We start from the raw sequence: 20115 nt of genomic DNA, 5'->3' as shown, positions 1-20115 counted from the left end.
GCTACCTCAAGGAGTAGTTGAGACAAATAGCTGGATGCATTTAATGGGAAGCTAGATATATACTTGAAGGAGAAAGGAATAGAAGGTTTGCTGAAAGGGTTAGATGAAGAGACGTGGGAGGAGGCTTGTGTGGAGTGTAAATACCGAATGGGCTGAATGGCCTTTTTCTTTGCTGTACATTCTATGTAATTCTATGTTTCTCCTCTTTCTCGGGCCTCCCTGTGCCATGCATCATCCTATCTGAGAGGCTAAGTGAATGATCAGCCGCATCCTCTAGCGGTCCCTGTTCTTTGAAACTGACTGAGGAGGTGTGTGAAAATGAACTGGGTAGCCTGCAAAATGCATTCTCCCTCTCTCCCCTGTGGGAAGGGGACTGGTCTCCACTTTGCACCTCCCATCAATGGCAGGGCGGAGACTGATTCATGATATGGAGGATCATCTACATGAACCTGCATTCTACCACTGAGTAATGTAGCATTATACCATGCTACTTTCCTACAACAGACAGACCTGGAGTCAAATTTGGATTTTTAAAACTTCTTTTATTATTGAATGACTTAAACTTTTCTTTAATCCAGTTCTTGCAATGGTTTGCACACATGCACTTCTCAACAGGAATCAGGAGTAGTGATTATGAATGGGAAATATGGGTGATATTTTATCCCCAACCTCAATTGCAGGGGTATTTGGGCCAATTGTAGCACCCGCTGTTGTCAACTCGGTGAAGATGAGCTAACTCGGCATATTTAAGACTAAACCTGGGTTGTTTCCAGCTTACATGGCTCAGTTCTTTGATGTACATTTCTTGATCTAACAAATACCATCGAGCACATTTTAATAGATTTTCACTCCATGATTTTATTCATTAAGAGGAAGCTAGTTATGTGCACGAGGGAGAATGGAATAGAAGGATATCTTGATAGGGTGAGATGAAGTAAGGTGGCAAGAGGCTCATGTGCAGCATAAACCATTTGGATCGAATGGCTTGTTTCTGTGCTGTAATATTCTGTGTAATGATGGCTTAGAGGGTTAATGTACAGAGTAGATGGCAGAAAGAGAGATAGAAAGACGTTGAGAAAGAAGGAAGCAAAGTGTGTGTGTGGTGTACAGACAGTGAGGAACATACAAAAGAGAAGACAGGAAGGAGATACAGATGCAAAGAGTGAGAGGATCCATGGGGATAGACAGGATTAGAGTTTGAGAGAGAAGAAGAGAAACAGTTGAGTTTTATCTGTGAACAATGTTACAAAGGTGATTATTCGTCCCCTTAATTTTTCTTAACTTGCAACATAAGATTATTTGGTTAGTTTTTTTTAAAGGATTCATTTGCCGTGTTTGTGAATGTTACAATGTTAAATTTAGCTATTTGAATATTTAAATATATAGAGATCAACTTTCAGTGCATAAGTTTGCTTATTTGGAAAAATTTCCCTGTGTGTAGCATTTGATACTATCATCTTATATACACAGCTGATTTTATCTACAGATAAAATTCTCATGTATCATTGATCACTGAAAGTGCAGCACAGCAGGACCACAGGCCTGTAATGCCTGCGAAAGTTCCACGTCTGAGCTACACTATCTGCTCCAATCCCATTTCCCAGCTCTTTCCCTTCACCCTGCAATATCCTTCTTCTGGCATTTATCTGTTTCCATTTTAAATATTGCATTGACTCAATAAAGCATTCCAATATCCCAATAAACCCTTTTCATGAAAAAAATCCTTCTCACCTCAATCTTTCTATTCTTAAGTACTAATCCGGAGTTTATTCCCCTTGTTACCAATTAGCCTTATGAATTAGTGTAAATAATCATCCATATTTATTCCCTGAAATCCTTTCTTAATTTTGAACATTTACTGTTGGATCCTGTTAAAATTCTCCACTCCAGTAATTGTACCTCCAGTGTTTTAAATATTGCAACTATATTATGTCTCTGATATCATTATAGCTCTAATATATTTAGTAGAGTGTTGCGTCTGAACTGCATGTAATACTTCAACTGTGGCCTAACCATTGCCTTGCGGGAGAATAGTAAACAAACCTTTGCTTTTGTAGTTGATGGTCCTCTGTATAAAACTCTGAATCCAATTAATAAGTGTTTCTCATTTTTATTTCACACATTCTTCTATTTCTTTCTCCCTCATGTGCTTATATCTTCTTCTTTGGCCTCCTTGTCTCGAGAGACAGTGGATAAGCGCCTGGAGGTGGTCAGTGGTGTGTGGAGCAGCGCCTGGAGTGGCTATAAAGACCAATATTAGAGTGACAGACTCTTCCACAGGTGCTGCAGAAAAAATTGTTTGTCGGGACTGTTAGACAGTTGGCTCTCCCCTTGCACTTCTGTCTTTTTTCCTGCCAACTGCGAAGTCTCTTCGACTCGCCACACTTTAGCCCCGCCTTTGTGGCTGCCCACCAGCTCTGGCGATCGCTGGCAACTGACTCCCACGACTTGTGATCAATGTCACAGGACTTCATGTCGCGTTTGCAGACGTCTTTAAAGCGGAGACATGGACGGCCGGTGGGTCTGATACCAGTGGCGAGCTCGCTGTACAATGTGTCTTTGCGGATCCTGCCATCTTCCATGCGGCTCACATGGCCAAGCCATCTCAAGTGCTCATGGCTCAGTAGGGTGTATATGCTGGGGATGTTGGCCGCCTCGAGGACTTCTGTGTTGGAGATACGGTCCTGCCACCTGATGCCAAGGTTTCTCCGGAGGCAGCGAAGATGGAATGAATTGAGACGTCGCTCTTGGCTGACATACGTTGTCCAGGCCTCGCTGCCATAGAGCAAGGTACTGAGGACACAGGCATGATACACTCGGACTTTTGTGTTCCGTGTCAGTGCGCCATTTTCCCACACTCTCTTGGCCAGTCTGGACATAGCAGTGGAAGCCTTTCCCATGCGCTTGTTGATTTCTGCATCGAGAGACAGGTTACTAGTGATAGTTGAGCCTAGGTAGGTGAACTCTTGAACTACTTCCAGAGCGTGTTGTCGATATTGATGGATGGAGCATTTCTGCCGTCCTGTCCCATGCTATTAGTTTTCTTGAGGCTGATGGTTAGGCCAAATTCGTTGCAGGCAGCCGCAAACCTTTCGATGAGTCTCTGCAGACACAGAGAGATGTTAAAGCAGCATAGTCAGCAAAGAGGAGTTCCCTGATGAGGACTTTGCATACTTTGGTCTTCGCTCTTAGACGGGCAGGGTTGAACAACCTGCCCCCTGATCTTGTGTGGAGGAAAATTCCTTCTTCTGAAGACTTGAATGCATGTGAGAGCAGCAGGGAGAAGAAAATCCCAAACACTGTGGGTGCGAGAACACAGCCCTGTTTCATGCCACTCAGGATAGAAAAGGGGTCTGATGAGGTGCTGCTATGCTGAATTGTGCCTTTCGTATTGTCATGGAATGAGGTGATAATACTTAGTAGCTTTGGTGGACATCCGATCTTTTCTAGTAGTCTGAAGAGACCACGTCTGCTGACGAGGTCAAAGGCTTGGGTGAGATCAATGAAAGCAACATAGAACAGTACAGCACAGAACAGGCCCTTCGGCCCACGATGTTGTGCCGACCCTTTAACTTACTCTAAGATCAAACTACCTCCAAACCCTTCATTCAACTATCATCCATGTACCTATCCAAGAGTCGCTTAAATGTCCCTAATGTATCTGCTTCTACTACCACCGCTGGCAGTGCATTCCACGCACCCACCACTCTCTGTGTAAAGAAGGTACCTCTGACATCTCCCCTAAACCTTCCTCCAATCAGCTTAAAATTGTGCCCCCTGGTGATAGCCCTTTCCGCCCTGGGAAAAAAATCTCTGGCTATCCACTCTATCTATGCCTCTCATCATCTTGTACACCTCTATCAAGTCACCTCTCATCCTTCTTCGCTCCAATGAGAAAAGCTCGAGCTCCCTTAACCTTTCTTCATAAGACATGCCCTCCAGTCCAGGCAGCATCCTGGTAAATCTCCTCTGCACCCTCTCCAAAGCTTCCACATCCTTCCTATAATGAGGCGATCAGAACTGAACACAATATTCCAAGTGTGGTCTAACCAGGGATTTATAGAGCTGCAGCATAAACTCGCGGCTCTTAAACTCAATCCCCCTGTTAATGAAAGCCAACACCCCATAAGCCTTCTTAACAACCCTATCAACTTGGGTGGCAACTTTGAGGGATCTATGGACGTGGACCCCAAGATCCCTCTGTTCATCCACACTGCCAGGAATCCTGTCTTTAAGCCTGTATTCTGCATTCAAATTCGACCTTCCAAAATGAATCATTTCACACTTTTCCAGGTTGAACTCCATCTGCCACTTCTCAGCCCAGCTCTGCATCCTGTCAATGTCCCGTTGCAACCTACAACAGCCCTCCACACTATCCACAACTCCAGCAACCAGTGTTACCGGCAAACTTACTAACCCAGCCTTCCACTTCCTCGTCCAAGTCATTTATAAAAATCACAAAGAGCAGAGGTCCCAGAACAGATCCCTGCAGAACACCACTGGTCACCGAGCTCCAGGCTCAATACTTTCCATCTACTACCACCCTCTGTCTTCGATGGGCCTGCCAGTTCTGTATCCAGACAGCCAAATTTCCCTGTATCCCATGCCTCCTTACTTTCTGAATGAGCCTGCGATGGGGAACCTTATCAAACGCCTTGCTAAAATCCATATACACCACATCCACTGCTCTTCCTTCATCAATGTGTTTTGTCACATCTTCAAAGAATTCAATAAGGCTTGTGAGGCATGACCTGCCCCTCACAAAGCCATGCTGACTATCTCTAATCAAGCTATGCTTTTCCAAATAATCATAAATCCTGTCTCTCAGAATCCTCTCCAATAATTTGCCCACCACCAACGTAAGACTGACTGGTCTGTAATTCCCAGGGTTATCCCTATTCCCTTTCTTGAACAAGGGAATAACATTTGCCACCCTCCAATCATCTGGTACTACTCCAGTGGACAGTGAGGACGCAAAGATCATCGCCAAAGGCGCGGCAATCTCTTCCCTCTCTTCCCGTAATAACCTTGGGTATATCCCATCTGGCCCCGGGGACTTATCTATCCTCGTGTCTTTCAAAATTTCCAGCACATCCTCCTCCTTAACATCAACCTGTTCGAGCATATCAGCCTGTTTCACGCTGTCCTCAGAAACGACAAGGTCCCTCTCACTAGTGAATACTGAAGCAAAGTATTCATTTAGGACCTCCCCTACCTCCTCCGACTCCAGGCACAAGTTCCCTCCACTATCCCTGATCGGCCCTACCCTCACTCTGGCCATCCTCTTGTTCCTCACATAAGTGTAGAACGTCTTGGGATTTTCCTTAATCCTACCCGCCAAGACTTTTTCATGTCCCCTTCTAGCTCTCCTAAGTCCATTCTTCAGTTCCTTCCTGGCTACCTTGTAACCCTCTAGAGCCCTGTCTGATCCTTGCTTCCTCAACCTTAAGTAAGCTTCCTTCTTCCTCTTGACTAGCTGTTCCACATCTCTTGTCATCCAAGGTTCCTTCACCCTACCATCCCTTCCTTGCCTCATCGGGACAAACCTATCCAGCAGTCACAGCAAGTGCTCCCTAAACAACCTCCACATTTCTGTCGTGCATTTCCCTGAGAACATCTGTTCCCAATTTATACTCCCCAGTTCCTGCTTAATAGCATTGTAATTCCCCCTCCCCCAATTAAATATTTTCCCATCCCGTCTGCTGCTATCCCTCTCCATGACTATAGTAAAGGTCAAGGAGTTGTGATCACTATCACCGAAATGCTCTCCCACCGAGATCTGCCACCTGGCCTGGTTCGTTGCCAAGCACCAAATCCAACATAGTCTCCCCTCTAGTCGGCCGATCTACACATTGAGTCAGGAAACCTTCTTGGACACACCTGACAAAATCTGCTCCATCCAAACTATTTGCACTAAGGAGGTTCCAATCAATATTAGAGAAGTTGAAGTCGCCCATGACAACAACCCTGTTACTTCTGCACCTTTCCAAAATCTGCCTCCCAATCTGTTCCTCCGTGTCTCTGTTGCTATTGGGGGATCTATAGAAAGCTCCCAATAAAGTGACTGCTCCTTTCCTGTTTCTGACCTCCACCCATAATGACTCAGTAGACAAACCCTCCTCGACGACCTCCCTTTCTGCAGCTGTGATACTATCCCTGATTAGCAATGCCACTCCCCCACCTCGTTTACCTCCCTCCCTATTCCTTTTGAAACATCTAAACCCCGGAACATCCAACATCCATTCCTGCCCCTGTGATATCCACGTCTCCGTAATGGCCACAACATCGTAGCTCCGAGTACTGATCCATGCTCTAAGTTCATCACCCTTATTCCTAACACTTCTTGCCTTAAAATAGACACACTTCAACCCATCATACTGGCTGCAACTTTGCCCTGACAACTGTTTAACCTTCCTCACAGACTCTCGTCGAGGCGCATCTGTTGTTCGCGGCATTTCTCCTGTAGCTGACGAAGGGAGAACAGCATGTCAATGGTCGATCTCTCTGCACGAAAGCCACACTGTGCCTCAGGGTAGACGCGCTCGGCCAGCTTCTGGAGTCTGTTTAAAGCGACTCGAGCAAAGACTTTCCCCACTATGCTGAGCAGGGAGATTCCACGGTAGTTGTTGCAGTCACCGCGGTCACCTTTGTTTTTATAGAGCGTGATGATATTGGCATTGCGCATGTCCTGAGGTACTGCTCCCTCGTCCCAGCACAGGCAAAGCAGTTCATGTAGTGCTGAGAGTATAGCAGGCTTGGCACTCTTGATTATTTCAGGGGTAATGCCGTCCTTCCCAGGGGCTTTTCTGCTGGCTAGAGAATCAATGGCATCACTGAGTTCTGATTTTGTTGGTTGTACGTCCATCTCATCCATGACTGGCAGAGACTGGGCTGCATTGAGGGCGGTCTCAGTGACAACATTCTCCCTTGAGTACAGTTCTAGGTAGTGCTCAACCCAGCGGTCCATTTGCTTGCGTTGGTCAGTGATTGTGTCCCCTGATTTAGATTTGAGGGGGGCGATCTTCTTGATGGTTGGCCCAAGAGCTCTCTTAATGCCATCATACATTCCTCTGATGTTTCCAGTGTCTGAGGCCAGTTGAATATGACTGCATAGGTGTTGCCAGTAGTCATTTGCGCAGCGCCTGGCTGTTCTTTGTGGAGTGCTTCTGGCTGCTTTAAGTGCTATGGATGTTAACTCGCTGGGGCTTTCTTGTAGTTCAACAGTGCAATGCGCTTAGCGGCTATGACAGGTTCCAGGTCTTCAAAATGAGATTGAAACCAGTCTGCATTTCTCTTCACACGTTTGCCATAGGTGGTCAAAGCTGACTCATCGATGCCGTCTCTGATGTGGCCCACTTGGTCTCAGCATCCCCTATGGGAGTGTTTTGAAGGGCTTTTAGAAGTGAATTTAGAAATTTTTCTAACAGCTGTGGATAAGAAATTCTGCTCACGTTGATGCGCGGGTGGCCCTTCTGCTTGGAGTGGTGCAGCTTCTTTGGTTTGTGTCTAACCTTGCTGCACACCAGGGAGTGGTCGGTGTCGCAGTCCGCACTGTGGAAGCTGCGTGTGACTTTAACACTGTTTAAGGAGGCTCGCCTTGTGATGATGAGGTCCAGCTGGTGCCACCGACGTGATCTTGGGTGCCTCCATGAAACCTGGTGACAGGGTTTAGTGTGAAAGAACGAGTTGGTGATGCAGAGGTTATGATAGGTACACAACTCAAGCAGTCTCTGCCCGTTCTCATTCATCCTTCCAACGCCATAGCGCCCAAGGCAGGAGGGCCATGAGTCATGGTCGGCCCCAACCCTGGCATTAAAGTCCCCCAGCAGGAATAGGTGTTTGGTGTTGGGGATGCTACTAATGATATGGAGTTCCTCATAGAACTGGTCTTTAGCTTCAGGTGGGGAGCAGAGTGTTTGAGCATAGATCCTGAGTAGGTGTACTGGACCAGAGGCGGTGAACAGTCGGATGGACAGTCTGCGTTCCGAGCCATTTGAGGGTGGCTCTATCATGGAGTTCCTCTTAGAACTGGTCTTTAGCTTCAGGAGGGGAGCAGAGTGTGAGGTGATTCACTTTGGAAGGACTAACAGGAATGCAGAGTACTGGGCTAATGGGAAGATTCTTGGTAGTGTAGATGAACAGAGAGATCTTGGTGTCCGGGTACATAAATCCCTGAAGGTTGCTACCCAGGTTAATAGGGCTGTTAAGAAGGCATATGGTGTGTTAGCTTTTATTAGTAGGGGGATCGAGTTTCGGAGCCACGAGGTCATGCTGCAGCTGTACAAAACTCTGGTGAGACCGCACCTGGAGTATTGCGTGCAGTTCTGGTCACCGCATTATAGGAAGGATGTGGAAGCTATGGAAAGGGTGCAGAGGAGCTTTACTAGGATGTTGCCTGGTATGGAGGGAAGGTCTGACGAGGAAAGGCTGAGGGACTTGACGTTTTCGTTGGAGAGAAGGAGGAGGAGAGGTGACTTAATAGAGACATATAAGATAATCAGAGGGTTAGATAGGGTGGATAGTGAGAGTCTTTTTCCTCGGATGGTGATGGCAAACACGAGGGGACATAGCTTTAAGTTGAGGGGTGATAGATATAGGACAGATGTCAGAGGTAGTTTCTTTACTCAGAGAGTAGTAGGGGCGTGGAACGCCCTGCCTGCAACAGTAGTAGACTCGCCAACTTTAAGGGCATTTAAGTGGTCATTGGATAGACATATGGATGAAAATGGAATAGTTTAGGTCAGATGGTTTCACAGGTCGGCGCAACATCGAGGGCCGAAGGGCCTGTACTGCGCTGTAATGTTCTAATTCTAATAAGTAAAATGGGGGGCCCGTCATGCTCTGAAATTATTGAACTCTATGTTCAGTCGGCAGGCTGTAGTGTGCCTAATTGGTAAATGAGATGCTGTTCCTCGAGCTTGCGTTGATGTTCACTGGAACACTGCAGCAAGCCCAGGATAGAGATGTGAGCATGAGAGCAGGGGGGAGTGTTGAAATGGCAAGCAAACGGAAGCTCAGGGTCTTGCTTGCGGACTGAGCGGAGGTGTTCCGCAAAGTTGGCACCCAGTCTGCGTTTGGTCTCCCCAATGTAGAGGAGACCACATTGTGAGCAGCGAATACCGTATACTGCATTGAAAGAAGTACAAGTAAATCGTTGCTTCACCTGAAAGGAGTGTTTGGGGCCTGGGATAGTGAGGAGAGAGGAGGTAAATGGGCAGATATTACACCTCCTGCGATTGCAGGGGAAAGTGCCGTGGGAAGGGGACGAGGTAGTGGGGGTATTGGAGGAGTGGGCCAGGGTGTCGCTGAGGGAATGATCTCTTCGGAATGCTGACGGGAAGGGAGGGGAAGATGCGTTTGGTAGTGGCATCACGCTGGAGGTGGCGGAAATGGCGGAGGATGATCCTTTAGATATGGAGGCTGATTGGGTGGAAAGTGAGGACGAAGGGAACCCTGTTGTAGTTCTGGGAGGGAGGGGAAGGGGTGAGGGTAGAGGTGCAGGAAATGGGCTGGACACGGTTGAGGGCCCTGTCAACAACAGTGGGGGGGATTCCTCGGTTGAGAAAAAAGGAAGAGATATCAGAAGCACCGTCATGGAAGGTAGCATCATCAGAGCAGATGCGTTGGAGACGGAGAAACTGGGAGAATGGAATGGAGTCCTTACAGGAGGCCGGGTGTGAAGAAGTGTAGTTGTGGTAGCTGTGGGAGTCAGTGGGTTTATAATGGATATTAGTAGACAACCTATCCCCAGAAATGGAGACAGAGATGTCGACGAAGAGAACGGAAGTGTCAGAGATGGACCATGTAAAGGTGAGAGAAGGGTGGAAATTAGAAGCAAAGTTGATAAAGTTCGGGACGGGAGCAGGAAACGGCACCGATACAGTCAGCAATGTGACGGAAAAAGAGTTGGGGGAGGGGGCCTGAGTAGGACTGGAACAAAGAATGCTCGATATATCCCACAAAAAGACAGGCATAACTGGGAGGCTGGTTGCTTCCCACTCTATATGCTTGTATCTAATGGCAACCAAAATGCATTATCTCTTTAACTCCTGAGGCTTGCTGGTTCTTAAAACATTACTGATCCTTTGCAAGCCTTAAAGGCAAACCGCATATTCCCCGGAGAAAAAAAAAGAACTACAGGACCATGACACCTCCACCCCTAGCAGAATGAAATGCCATTCCTGACAAGTGTTTCATTACAATGGGCAAAAAAAATACAAATTGAAAAAACGCTAACATTTTTTCCCCCAAATTTACAGATATAATCTTTTCCAAAAAAAAATATTTAGACGATAGCAACAAATTTCACCAGAACATTTCAGCTTTAAATTTTCAAAAGGTTTTACCAATTAACCCATTTCAAATTTACAAGCATTGTCTTTCAATTGTTTTGTGTTTTCCTTCCAAGTGTCCCTACAGTCCATCACCTCAACCAGGCGAACTGCACAGCTAGGAGCACTGACCATTACTGGGTTTACTAAGTTTCTCGAATATCCCCTAACCTGTGTCTCATCACTTGACACTGGAAAATCCTGTCTGGTGTAACAGAAGCTGAATTTTTCTTACCCTGGGGTGTGAAAAGAATTTGACAGTATCCTTCAGACACATCTGTCTCTTTAAAACACATTGTGTTGCCCACTCTGTCCTTACAGTCCTTTAAATGAGAATTTGGTTCGGAGTCTGCCTTCTTAACCATGATGACTTTTCTAGAGTCTATGCAAGTTTGAGCTGACCCACCTAGTTTAGACATCAAGACCATCCACGAATTCCAGCTGTCCTGACTCGGTTCAACTAAGCTGCCCTTCAGCATGCATTGTACCTCTGCTTCCACTTGAGCCTGTCTGTCTGGACCTAAGCGACATGTTGTTTCAAAGGAGTGGCTCCCCCTATACCCACATCATGTGTGGCGAAGGTTATACATCCTGGCTTATCCCTACAAACTTTTTGAAACATTGTGAAAACCCTGGTTAGGATTTCACGCTGTTTTGCTTCTAACTGCAAAAGCCTTTGGTTTCATTTTCCTCGCCATTCTGTATTCGCTAATGGGATAGTTGGAGGTTCAATCTGAGAATTTCCTCGGCCTACCTCTGCCTGATCCTCACTATCCTTTTCCTTCTCCACAGTCCATATTACCTGACATACCTGTACTGGCTTATCCTCCTCCCTGCGCTAATGTTTGAGCATATTTGATTTTGATTTGGTTTGGTTTGGAGATACAGCACTGAAACAGGCCCTTCGGCCCACCGAGTCTGTGCCGACCATTAACCACCCATTTATACTAATCCGACACTAATCCCATATTCCTACCACATCCTCACCTGTCCCTATATTCCCCTACTACCCCTACTAATGTGACACACCTGGTTCTTCCGGCGATCAGGGGTGTCAATCAAGTAATCTACCTTACCCACTCTTTTGATCACTCTATATGGGCCACTGAACCATGCTTTTCTCCGTATGTGGTAACAACACTAATACTTCATCCCCTGGTTCTATGGTAGCTTGTGGTTTTCCCACCATTTGACAGGTGTGGCATGCCCTACAAGATTGTCTTACATCCTTTGTAAGACCTGGCCAGTAATAATGTTTGCTTATGTGTGATTTGGTCTTCCGAATTCCCCTATGTCCTGCAGGAGGAATGTCGTGTGCTAGCTTTAGTAATCCTTGTCAATATTTAGGTGACACCACTATCTGTTCAACAACTGTCCACTTTTTGTCGGCAGGTCTATGAGGCGGTCTCCATTTCCTCCTTAAAATCCCGTTTGCCATATAATAGCCTTCCAGAACTCCTTTCACCTCAGCTTCTGACAGAGCCGTCTGTGCCATTCGGTAGATCTCTGGATCAGCTTGCTGTGCTGCAATGATAGATAATCTGTTAAATATCTCATTAATAAGGTTTCAGATACTTGACTATCTATTTGTGGTGCCCCTTTTACCTCCAACAATGGATCCTGTTTAGCTATTGCTCGGGTAACTACACAGGCAGGAAATATTCCCGGAACCTGTTCCTGTAATTGCTCCGTTTCCTTAATTTTACTTGGTTCCTCTGTAACTACAGGAGAAACTGATATTTTTGATCCAGCCAGATCATTTCCTAGGAGTAGATCAATTCCCTTTACTGGTAAACTGTGAATAACACCTACAGTTACTACCCCAGATATTAAGTCACTCTCTAAGCGTACTTTATACAAAGGTACAGGTATGCATACCCCGCCAATTCCATTTACTAAAACTTTAGCATTCAAGGCGCTTTCTGGTGGAAACCTCATATCTTTCCCATGTAAAAGTGTTTGGGTTGCTCCTGTGTCCCTGAGTATAATAGGTTTTCCTGCCTCACTTACAGGATATGGAGTTACTCTCCCCTTTGACAAAAATCATTATAGCTCTCAGATATTTTATTCTTAACCTTTACACTCCTTTTAGTTGTAGTATCTGGTTTCACATTCACAGCTGTCATTAAAGCTCGAGCCTGATCTGCTATACTCTCACTCAGAGTCTTTTCCTCTGCAATAACTGTGCTTATCCCAACAAGTCCTCTGGGTTTACCTTGCAATTTCCAGCACTCTGAATGAAGATAACCCGTTTTGTTGCAATGATAACACTTTGGCTTGCGAACCTCACTTGTCCCCTCAGCATCTTCCTTTCTGACCTGAGGAGGTGATACTGGGGCATTCCCAGCTGTTTCTTCTTGTCCCCAGCTACTTCCCTTCCTTCCACTCTCCCACTTTCTATCCTTCTCTGGTTTATGGGGGTAATGGACAAAATAGGTTGGCTTATTCACAAGCTCAAAATCATCAGCAATCTCTGCTGCTTGCCTAGCTTTCAAAACTTTCAGGTTATCTATATGAGTTCTCACAACTGAAGGAATCAATTCTCAAAGGTTCTCATATGTGGTTTCTATCTTTAATGCCCCTATCCAATGGTCAAAATTCATTTGCTTCACCCTCTCAAATTCTAAATATGTCTGCCCAGTCAGTCTCCGTAAGTTCCTAAGCTTCTGACGGTAAGCTTTAGGGACTAACTCATATGCAGCGAGAATAGCCTTTTTTGCCATCTCACAATCTGCAGAAGTCTCTTCAGAAAGCATGGCATAAGCTTCATGAGCTCTGCCTACCAGCCTGCCCTGCATGAGCAATGTCCAGCTTTCTTTCGACCATTTCATCTGTTTGGCTATTTTTTCAAAAGATATGAAAAATGCTTCTACGTCCCTTTCCTCGAACTTAGGAAGAGCCTGTATAAATTTAAACAAATTCTCGTTAGGTCCTGATCTAAATTAAGATTCTTCCTGACCCGAATTTTCCCTTGATTTAAGACTACCCCTTTGTCTTAGTTCCATCTCTTTTAGCCTAAATTCCCTCTTTCCTCTTTCACTCCCTCTCTGAAGTTCAAGTTTTCTTAATTATTTTTCTGCCTCAAGTTTTTTTTGTTTCTAATTGTATCCTAGCCAATACCACTGCATCACTCTCAGACCTACTACCTTCATGTCTGTCGTATTCCCTTTCTTGTTCCTCGATTTGCCCTTCATCTGTATCATCATCATCATCTTCTACTAATTCCAGATGTTCGGCTATTATGTCAATTATCCCTGCTTTTTTGGCAACTGATTTCAATTCCAACCCCAATTTCACTGCCAATTCTTTTCATTTGTTCTTAGTTAAAGTTACCAAGTCACTCAGGGAAACATTCTGCTTTCCCAAAAACTCTGCTCCAACCACTAATGCCATAACAATGTTATCGACTGTACCTTATTATACAAGACACCTGGTTCTTTTAATTTCTTTGTAATTGGTGTTAGATTTAGATCCCAACAGTAGAGTTTTCAGTTGCTAGGATCCCAGACATGAGAGCAATTAAAATGATGCCAAACGCAAGACCCCAATTTAAATATGTTATCTCAGATGCGAGTAGTTACTACGATTCCAAATGCAAGCCCTCCAAATTAGTCTGATTCTGATCCCAGACGTGAGCCACCGAATTATATATGATTCAACTGCGAGTGAGCCCCTAGTTAAGATATGATTCAAATCCAGAAACCCTAATAATGTTTGATTCAAATCTCAAATGAGCCCCCAATTAATATGTTATTCAAATCCCGGACGAGAAACCCATTTAATATGTTACAACTGACGCTCCAGTCAAAGCCTCCAATCAAAATATAAGATTCTGATTGTGGTGGGAGAAACGCACTGTTAATTCAATGCTATCCCTCCACAGATCACTTAACATATGATTTTAAACTTTCCAAATTAAAGAAAGACCCAGCCAAATTGTACCATCTATTAACCCCCAGTGAGGCTAACCAAACCAGGTGTCTTTAAATCAACAAATTAACTGTTTAATTTAAAAAAACAAAATTCTTAAACACTATGAAGATATAAACAACATTTAAAATAGAAAAAATTAGAGTCCTTGCAAATTTACAGCCCGATGTTGCTTGAAGTCCTCACAGCTGTCTGATGGGGAAAAAAGGTTCTTCCACAATAGAACAGTCCGTAGTCTAATTCCAGCAGTAAGTGATGCTTTCCTTCCAGCGATGGATTTCAACAATTAACAACTTGCAAACACTTTTTAAATAAATCAGTCTGACTTAAGAGCTTTTGAGGGATAAAAGTTTGTCAAGGTCTAACTTCCCTTCCTTCAGTTTAAATTATCAGAGATCTCTGTTTTGGCTTCACTTTTTTTGAATTTTGAGAGATAATAATTAAACAGACAAAATTCTCTTCCTTCAGTTTAAATGGCTGAGAGCTCTTTTTTCAGGTACTAACACCAGCTGTCTGTCTGTGTTCTCTGTTAGAATAGACTGTCTTCAACTAAAAAGCCAGTTCAAAATTGAATTGTAACAAATGTATTGCATGATGCTCAATCCAAGTGGCTGTATCCATGGTAACGAGAATGCACCCTTTGAATCGCAGTCTCCGAATGGCTGTTGCCAGGTAACCAGGATGCATTCTTTGAAACTGGTTGCTTCCTTCTCCATGTGCTTGTATCCAATGGCAACCAAAATGCATTTTCTCTTCAACTCTTGAGGCTTGCTGGTTCTTAAAGCAGTAGTGATCCTTTGCAAGCTTTAAAGGCAAACGCATATTCCCCGGAGAAAAAAAGAACTTCAGGGCCATGACAATTTTTCAGTTCACTCTTTATCTGCTAAATTGGACTTGAAATTCTACAAAGCCAGTTGATTAATAGGCTGAGTTCGATGGTGTTAAAAAATATCCATACATTTCAGGTGACCTATGCAAGGTGTGGAATGCAGTGCATTAATGAGCTGTGTATTTTTCAGGGATAATGTGCTTCAAATCATTAGGCATTAGAAGACTGGTAGCTACTCTCACCATTTGCAGTCAGAATATAATTTATTGTTATTGAATCGAAATAGCTGAACACCTGTGATGTTGGGGACCTCAGGAGGAGAGCGAGATGGATTATCCACTCGGCACTTCTGGCCGAAGGTGGTTGCAAAAGCTTCAGTCTTGCCTTTTGCACTCTCATGCTGGACTTCACCATCATTCAACGTGGGGATGTTAATGGAGCCTTCTCCTCATCCCATTGGTTACTTAATTGTCCATTACCATGCACAACTGGATGTGGCAGGGGTGTAATCTGATCCTTGGTTGTGGGACTGTTTTTGTTGTATTGCATGCTGCTTCTGCTGTTTAGCATGCATGCGGTCTTGTATTGTGGCTTCACCAGATTGGCATCTCATTTTTAGATAAGCCTGGTGCTACTCATGCTCTTCTGCACTCCTCATTGAACCAGAGCTGGTCCCGTGGCTTGATGGTAATGGTAAATGGAGGGATAAACTGGGCCATGAGGTTACAGATTATGATGGAATACAATTCTGTTGCTGCTGATGGCCCGCAGTGCCTCATGGATGCGAGTTTTGAACTGTTTGATCTTTTCTGCATCTATCCTATTTAACACAGTGGTAATGCCACAGAGCATGATGCTGGACGTCCTCTGTACAAAACCAGGATTTTGTCTCCACAAGGGCTGTGCGGTGGTCACTCCTACCATGGACAGATGCATCTGCGACAGTAGATTGATGAAGACAAGGGCAAATAAGTTTTTTTTCTCATGTTGGTTCTCATCACCTTCCACAAACCCAATTTGTCTGGTATGTCCTTCAGGACTCGGTTTGTAGTGGTGCTACCAAGCCGTTATTGATGATGGGCATTGAATGTTAAAGTACATTCAGTGCCCTTGCTACCCTCAGTGTTTCCTCCAAGTAGAGTTCAACATGGAGAAGTACTGATTCATCAATTGACGGACAGCAGGCGCTGGTAATCCGCGGGAGATTTCCTTGCCCATGATTGACCTGGTACCATGAAACTCCAAAGTAAATGTTGAGGACTCCCAGGGCCACTTCTTTCCACCTGTATATCACATGCTGTCAACTCTGGAGGGTCTGTCCTGTGTATGACACAGGATGTATCCTCACCTGCACCAAGTCCCGCTTATCGATAACCCATGTGCTGACTGACCTACCCTGGCTCCCGGTTGCCTCAAATTGAAAATTCTCAACCCCATGTTTAAATGTCTTATGTCCTTGGCCATTCCTAACTCTTTTACCTACTCCAACCCTGCAGCCTTCTGAGAATTCTGTGTTCTTTTAACTCTGGACTTGCGAATCCCCACACACTTCGCTTCACCATTGGTGGCTGTGCCTTCAAATGTTTAGTCCTTCAGCTTGTAATTTCCTCTTTAAACCTGTCTGCTGTCCAACTCTCTCTTGTCCATTGAAGACCCTTCTTAATATCTACCTCTTTGGCCAAGCTTTTCGTCACCCCTCCTAATATCACTTCCCTTTGGCTCACTCTCAATTTGCTTTTGTCTGATTATGCTTCTCAAAAGTCATGAGATTTCTTTCTACATTGAATGCATAAATGGAGGTTGTTGCTGTGCTGTGTATATATAACCAGCGGTCAGATTCCGGGAATATAAATTTTGATCACTCAGTTTTGAAAGCATGTTTAATTATTTTCTTGTTAATGTTATGAATGCTGGACTTTGTAACATGATTGTGTTTTAAATACTGTGAACAAAGAACAAAGAAAATTACAGCACAGGAACAGGCCCTTCGGCCCTCCAAGCCTGCGCCGATCCAGATCCTCTATCTAAACATGTCACCTATTTTCTGAGGGTCTGTATCTCCTTGCTTCCTGCCCATTCATGTATCTGTCCAGATACATCTTAAAAGACGCTATTGTGCTCACGTCTACCACCTCCGCTGGCAACGCATTCCAGGCACCCACCACCCTCTGCGTAAAGAACTTTCCACGCATATCCCCCCTAAACTTTTCCTCTCTCACTTTGAACTCGTGACCCCTAGTAATTGAATACCCCACTCTGGGGAAAAAGCTTCTTGCTATCCAGCCTGTCTATACCTCTCATGATTTTGTACACCTCAATCAGGTCCCCCCTCAACCTCCGTCTTTCTAATGAAAATAATCCTAATCTACTCAACCTCTCTTCATAGCTAGCGCCCTCCATACCAGGCAACATCCTGGTGAGCCTCCTCTGCACCCTCTCCAAAGCATCTGCATCCTTTTGGGAATGTGGCGACCAGAACTGCACGCAGTATTCCAAATGTGGCCGAACCAAAGTCCTATACAACTGTAACATGACCTGCCAACTCTTGTACTCAATACCCCGTCCGATGAAGGAAAGCATGCCGTATGCCTTCTTGACCACTCTATTGACCTGCGTTGCCACCTTCAGGGAACAATGGACCTGAACACCCAAATCTCTCTGTCCATCAATTTTCTCCAGGACTTTTCCATTTACAGTATAGTTCACTCTTGAATTGGATCTTCCAAAATGCATGTGATTTTTAAAAGTTTAAGGTGGAGTCAGAGGAGTCAGGTGACTTCACATCCACTCTGCATAAAGACAAGACAGAAATCTTTGTTACCAGGACAACAGAGAACCCAGATCAAAGACATTTCTTTGAAAAGCAGAGACTGCAGAGGTACAAACTTGAAAAACAATGAGTTTCACCCTCACAGACCTTTGGATCGTTAACAAGGAGTCAGTGTTTCTGAGAATGCAAATGTGCATGGCAGCTGCTAACACCTACAAACATCGAAAGCCCTGGTGGCACTGCTAAAATCAGATTTGTGGGCACTGCATATTGGAAAAGAACAATGGACTATTGATTTGTGATTCCAGATAAATGTAACAGATTTTTTGAAGGCAGAGAGGCTGTAAGAAAGGAAGACAACCCACGGTGGCAGCCTCAAAGGAGCTGAGGTTACAATCAGGTCATCCATGATCTTATTGAATAGCGGAGCAGGCTCGAGGGGCCGAGTGGCCTACTCCTCCTCCTAAATTGTATGTTTGAATGAGTGAGAGAAGGAACACCTGCTGTCAGAAGATATATAGAAAAAGGCCACCCAAGATTTAAAGTTCAAACATTTCTCCATGAGTACCTACAGAGGCAGAGTTAGAGAGGTGTGAAGACCCTAAACAATGGGAACCTCTCTGAACAAAGAGAAGATTTTGAGTTGGAAATAATTAGTTTAAATTGCTATCTGGGGCATCTCACATGTACCACATTGCTATGGAGATAGATGATGCAGGGGGTGCCAGTTGGGTTTTGATCTGTGTGCTTGCTGACAGAAAAGTAGTTGGCTTTTGGAAAAAGTTGGTTTTTGGAAAGCTGTCGGCTTCAGACAGCCCATTGGCCACAGTTGGCTTTTAAGTTTTGAAAGCAGCTGAGCTGAGGAGCAAAGAGGACATCAGGAACCAGGGGTGTTTCTGTTTTGAGTAAGGCCTGTGCCCAAGCTCAGAGGTCCAGATTCGGGAGATTTGATACCACAGAAGATAGCTGAGAAATTAAGGAAATTCCCCAAAGGTGGATTGATTCCAGGGAAGTGAACAAACCACCAAGATCCTGTAACCTATAGGGGAACTCTTGGAGTGGAAGTAAAAATTAAACGGGAGCATTCTGTTAAGATTTTAAGTTTAAAGAATAAGTGTTTCCGAATTGTAGTGTTATTAGTAGTGTTTTGCTTTGTTTAGCTCTTGTACAGTAAAGTTCTTTGTTTAAAATGTGAAATCCTGTGGCATAATTCTTTCAGTAATAATTGGGAATTTGACTTCCATAATGGGATCATAACAGAACCCTTATCGACTCAATCCTGATAAATTGGCTCAGGTCAGAGAAAGGGTTCAAAATATGCTGAAGAATGAATTCATTGAACCTAGTCAGAGTAGTTGGAGTTTACCAGTGGTGCTAGTACCAAAACCAGATGGTTGCAAAAGATTTTGTATTGGTTATTGGAAAGTCAATGCAGTAACTTAACCAGACATCCCACAACTTGAGGATTGTATTGACAAAGTGGGGAATTCAGTCTTTATTTGCAAGATTGATTTGCTGGAAAGATATTGGCAAGTCCCCTTGACCAACCAAGCTCAAGAAATTTCTGTCTCCATGACCCAAAATGGCCTATTTCAGTATAAGGGCTTTGAGAAAGATCTGGGAAACTCAACCCATTGCAACTTGGAGGAGTTTGGGACTTTTAACTGTAAATATTTCACCAGCAAAGAGGACTGTAACATATAAGTGTGGTGTGAGGTTTTCAAGTGTTTTAATAAGTAAAAAAAAAACTTTCTTTGTAATTTGGGGTATCAGCTACCTGCAAAGTACTATTTTGTTAATGAGGATTTCTTTTAGTTTAGTTGTTATAATAAAAGTCTTAAAAGGTAAAATCTTGTGTAATTCTTTAAATTGGTCTGTGGAGTTCATATCTCGTATTTTAGCATTAACGGTCTCACTGAGGTCAGAACAGTGAGTTCTTGAAACTCCACTGTATTTTTCTTAAAGTGAATGGATTACTTCTGTAGACACACTTCAATTCAAACTACTTGATTACAAACAAAGAACAAAATAGTTCTACCCTTGTGGACAGTTCCCCTTTCAGATAGCTTTTTGCTGTTCTGAACACATTTCAATGATTAGGCCATGATAATGAGTTGTGTTCTGTTTGGAAATAAATGTGCAAGGGGAGGAGGGAACTTGCCTTACAATGTAAAGATACCCTGACTAGTGTGATATTTGAGTCTAGGGTTCTATCAGATACTACTTTTGAAATAACGTTTACTTTTTCATCAATA

General features: G+C 44.1%; 1 protein-coding gene across 6 annotated transcripts in view; it reads left to right on the top strand.

Annotated features, from left to right (window-relative positions):
- pdss2 (prenyl (decaprenyl) diphosphate synthase, subunit 2) overlaps window positions 1-20115 on the top strand; it is a 275636-nt gene that overhangs the window by 109072 nt on the left and 146449 nt on the right. The window lies entirely within an intron of this gene.

The sequence above is a fragment of the Heterodontus francisci genome, chromosome 3 (assembly GCF_036365525.1).
Source record: "Heterodontus francisci isolate sHetFra1 chromosome 3, sHetFra1.hap1, whole genome shotgun sequence".
NCBI classification, from domain to species: Eukaryota; Metazoa; Chordata; class Chondrichthyes; order Heterodontiformes; family Heterodontidae; genus Heterodontus; species Heterodontus francisci.
Note: the sequence above shows the minus strand (reverse complement) of the source record. Positions and strands in the feature narration are given on the sequence as shown.